Source organism: Schistocerca americana, unplaced genomic scaffold (assembly GCF_021461395.2).
Source record: "Schistocerca americana isolate TAMUIC-IGC-003095 unplaced genomic scaffold, iqSchAmer2.1 HiC_scaffold_375, whole genome shotgun sequence".
Lineage (NCBI taxonomy): Eukaryota > Metazoa > Arthropoda > Insecta > Orthoptera > Acrididae > Schistocerca > Schistocerca americana.
The window spans coordinates 30001-35000 of record NW_025726099.1 but is presented as its reverse complement, the minus strand read 5'-3'; the positions used below and the strand labels follow the sequence as shown (position 1 = coordinate 35000).

The window sequence follows — 5000 nt, the reverse complement described above, 5'->3', positions numbered from 1 at the left end:
AGCTAGGAGGCGCTCCATCCATGTCGGTACCGGTGAGCGTTGCACTCGCAGTCGCAAAAACGTACGGCAAGTATATTACTCGGAAGAGTCAATGACAGTCCAAGCCCCCCTGCGTGGGAAGAGTCTTCCTAGGCCATGACCCACCGGAAGGGCGCAGCGTCCCCCACCCCAGACATGTGACGTCACACTATCGGTATTGACGACTAGACTGATTCCTTATAATCATTTGCGATACACCGGTGGAAGCTGCCGAGACGAGTAACTACATAGCGGGCTCGCCGTGTCACTAATGTACAGAGATACAATAGTTTCGACTGGAACCGGATTAAACGTATACACGGCGCTGATTAGTAATAGATAGAGCCATCAGAATACAGATAATGTATACAACTGTCCGTATACATGCTGAAAGACTCTGCTCACAATCACACGTCAGCCAGACACTCTTATCACGCACTACTCTCTGCCTGTAACAGGCACACAGACAATATGTAAGCACCAGCATGGAACAACACCCAGTGCATCCTCTCTGCCACATTAGACAATCCACACTATCATAACCAGACCGGGAGGTCCACTCACAAAACAGAATATCTCACCCTTCCGACAACCACCATTGCTCAGCTAAGCCACCAACACCCACACATGTCCTACACAGGGGTGCACCCAACATCACAATACTGCCTCCTGTCACACCACACAAACAATGGCAGGAATGAAAGACACAGGTCTGCCACAAGCATGGAATCAGAGCGCCGCCTGTTATGAGCCAAAGGTGCACCCTGACGTGGCAAATCAGATGATGCCGCAGTCATTTACTTACGATAATCACAATCAACAAACCGGCCCCCCCCCCCCCCCCCAAAACACCTTTCCTTACAACAATGTGTACCTTAACCTAACCCGTATTGTACCTTAACCTAACCCGTATTGTACCTTAACCTAACCCGTATTGTACCTTAACCTAACCCGTATTGTACCTTAACCTAACCCGTATTGTACCTTAACCTAACCCGTATTGTACCTTAACCTAACCCGTATTGTACCTTAACCTAACCCGTATTGTACCTTAACCTAACCCGTATTGTACCTTAACCTAACCCGTATTGTACCTTAACCTAACCCGTATTGTGCCTTAACCTAACCCGTATTGTGCCTTAACCTAACCCGTATTGTGCCTTAACCTAACCCGTATTGTGCCTTAACCTAACCCGTATTGTGCCTTAACCTAACCCGTATTGTGCCTTAACCTAACCCGTATTGTGCCTTAACCTAACCCGTATTGTGCCTTAACCTAACCCGTATTGTGCCTTAACCTAACCCGTATTGTGCCTTAACCTAACCCGTATTGTGCCTTAACCTAACCCGTATTGTGCCTTAACCTAACCCGTATTGTGCCTTAACCTAACCCGTATTGCGCCTTAACCTAACCCGTATTGCGCCTTAACCTAACCCGTATTGCGCCTTAACCTAACCCGTATTGCGCCTTAACCTAACCCGTATTGCGCCTTAACCTAACCCGTATTGCGCCTTAACCTAACCTATATTGCGCCTTAACCTAACCTATATTGCGCCTTAACCTAACCTATATTGCGCCTTAACGTAACCCGCGTTGCGCCTTAACGTAACCCGCGTTGCGCCTTAACGTAACCCGCGTTGCGCCTTAACGTAACCCGCGTTGCGCCTTAACCTAACCCGCGTTGCGCCTTAACCTAACCCGCGTTGCGCCTTAACCTAACCCGCGTTGCGCCTTAACCTAACCCGCGTTGCGCCTTAACCTAACCCGCGTTGCGCCTTAACCTAACCCGCGTTGCGCCTTAACCCAACCCGCGTTGGGCCTTAACCCAACCCGCGTTGGGCCTTAACCCAACACACGTTGGGCCTTAACCCAACACACGTTGGGCCTTAACCCAACACACGTTGGGCCTTAACCCAACACACGTTGGGCCTTAACCCAACACACGTTGGGCCTTAACCCAACACACGTTGGGCCTTAACCCAACACACGTTGGGCCTTAACCCAACACACGTTGGGCCTTAACCCAACACACGTTGGGCCTTAACCCAACACACGTTGGGCCTTAACCCAACACACGTTGGGCCTTAACCCAACACACGTTGGGCCTTAACCCAACACACGTTGGGCCTTAACCCAACACACGTTGGGCCTTAACCCAACACACGTTGGGCCTTAACCCAACACACGTTGGGCCTTAACCCAACACACGTTGGGCCTTAACCCAACACACGTTGGGCCTTAACCCAACACACGTTGGGCCTTAACCCAACACACGTTGGGCCTTAACCCAACACACGTTGGGCCTTAACCCAACACACGTTGGGCCTTAACCTGCTCTGTAATTGTCATACGACGCGTTAAATTAGTGTAGTGTTGCCTAACTGCAACCCCCGCAATATAGTTTGCTACCCGCACTGCCCGGTCCCCAGAGTATCGCTTCATGTTAAACACCTTGCAGCTATACACTGTAATGCGGATGGCAGCAGGACGTACATGCTCAATGCCCTTCGCAGTTGTTCATTGGCATTCGCATGGCGAAGCACAGCCTACGTTGTGGTACGGCTTGTGTCAACTGTCCGCTGATGTTGTACGTCCAAATCACACACTGTACTGCACATTGGTCCTCATGTACTGAATGATACATCGTGGTACATGTGTGACCGTACCACGACTGCGCCAACAACGGCGAACCATACGGTCCAAATATTGTGCACTCAGCTACGTGTCGTCTCCCTATAAGAGCTGGATTGCAGTATGGTATGCCGTGGATGGCGATCAGCATGAGCCGTCTGTTGATGTAGTGGCGCGTGTTGTCAGACGTAGTCGTCTCTTCTCACTCACCGTGATAGCATGGTGCACTGCGTTCCACATCTGCGACATGCGACAGAGGCCGGTTGACAGTCGTTCGCGCAATGGACATCGCATACGTACGGGGGCCACCTTCCACGTGTTCGCGAAGCGTGCACATGTTGTTGCGTGTATGTGGGCAGACATAGTGTGTCGTGACACCTGACACAGGCATGCAACAATCGTTGAATTTGCAAATGGCGATGGACGTCTACGTTTGCTGGTGACGTTACGCAAATGAACAACTGGTAAACCGTTGTGGTGCGGTTGTTCTCGCTAGAGGTGAATCAGTGATGGCGACGATCGGTTGAGCTACCAACCGGTTGTTTCAGCGATACCCACCATGCCCACGAACGTGAATGGCATGTGGGTGTGAAGCGATACGCGGCGGTGGCTGGGTGGGACCGTCCCCGGCCGGTGAGGGGGGGCCTCCCGGCGTGCTGGCCGCGCGGTGCGTGGGCGCACGCGCTACAGCCGGCTGGTGGGGGCGGCCAGTGGCAGGCGCGCCGGCCGACGGAGGCGGCAGGCGGCGCAGCTGCGCGCCGGCGCACCCTGCACGCGGCGCCGTGCGGCCAAAGTAGGTCCTCGCGGGCCCGGTGCGAAGCGCGGTGGACATCTGCAGTGTGCTGGTCCGATTGAGGACTGTGTGCGCTGAGGATGCGCCGCCGCCCGGCGCTCGGCGCCGCGACGCCGTCTGCTGCTCGGTCGCCTCTGCGGTTCTCGCAGGTGGTTTGTATCGCAGCTGTGCGGACGTGTTGGCGCGTTCGCTTCGGCACCCAAGTGGGGCTTTTGTCCTTCTGTGGCGCTGGCGTTGGAGCTGCCGGCCACCGTAGGTGGCGCGTGTTGTCTCCCGCCGGCAATGCCACGACAGCACGCTCCCGGGCCTCTGTCGGCAGCGGCAAGCTCAGTTGGGAGCACGGGTGGTCGCACCTAAAGCGTCTACTCGCCAAACTCCGGGCGATTGCGCCTCTCTCGAACCCGACCAAGTACTTAGGACGGCGCTGCGCGCCGCCGGGACCTGAGAGGGTTTCGAGGTGTATTGTGCAGGGGAGCTCAGCCTCCTCCTGTTTGCAGAATAATTGAGCGGACGCTTGCGTGTTCGCGCGGGCCCCCGGGACACACTCCCGGGCGGCCGGCTGCTCAGCTCTAGTTGACGCAGCTCCCTGGTTGATCCTGCCAGTAGTCATATGCTTGTCTCAAAGATTAAGCCATGCATGTCTCAGTACAAGCCGCATTAAGGTGAAACCGCGAATGGCTCATTAAATCAGTTATGGTTCCTTAGATCGTACCCACGTTACTTGGATAACTGTGGTAATTCTAGAGCTAATACATGCAAACAGAGTCCCGACCAGAGATGGAAGGGACGCTTTTATTAGATCAAAACCAATCGGTCGGCTCGTCCGGTCCGTTTGCCTTGGTGACTCTGAATAACTTTGGGCTGATCGCACGGTCCTCGTACCGGCGACGCATCTTTCAAATGTCTGCCTTATCAACTGTCGATGGTAGGTTCTGCGCCTACCATGGTTGTAACGGGTAACGGGGAATCAGGGTTCGATTCCGGAGAGGGAGCCTGAGAAACGGCTACCACATCCAAGGAAGGCAGCAGGCGCGCAAATTACCCACTCCCGGCACGGGGAGGTAGTGACGAAAAATAACGATACGGGACTCATCCGAGGCCCCGTAATCGGAATGAGTACACTTTAAATCCTTTAACGAGTATCTATTGGAGGGCAAGTCTGGTGCCAGCAGCCGCGGTAATTCCAGCTCCAATAGCGTATATTAAAGTTGTTGCGGTTAAAAAGCTCGTAGTTGGATTTGTGTCCCACGCTGTTGGTTCACCGCCCGTCGGTGTTTAACTGGCATGTATCGTGGGACGTCCTGCCGGTGGGGCGAGCTGAAGGCGTGCGACGCGCCTCGTGCGTGCTCGTGCGTCCCGAGGCGGACCCCGTTGCAATCCTACCAGGGTGCTCTTGAGTGAGTGTCTCGGTGGGCCGGCACGTTTACTTTGAACAAATTAGAGTGCTTAAAGCAGGCAAGCCCGCCTGAATACTGTGTGCATGGAATAATGGAATAGGACCTCGGTTCTATTTTGTTGGTTTTCGGAACCCGAGGTAATGATTAATAGGGACAGGCG

At 54.1% G+C, this 5000-nt stretch overlaps 1 non-coding gene across 1 annotated transcript in view; it reads left to right on the top strand.

Moving 5' to 3' along the window:
- Nucleotides 1-4026: 4026 nt before the first annotated feature.
- LOC124581808 overlaps nucleotides 4027-5000 on the top strand; it is a 1910-nt gene continuing 936 nt past the window's right edge. Inside the window, exon 1 of the ribosomal RNA XR_006973484.1 lies at nucleotides 4027-5000. This exon is cut by the window's right edge and continues 936 nt beyond it. This is a non-coding gene — a ribosomal RNA (small subunit ribosomal RNA).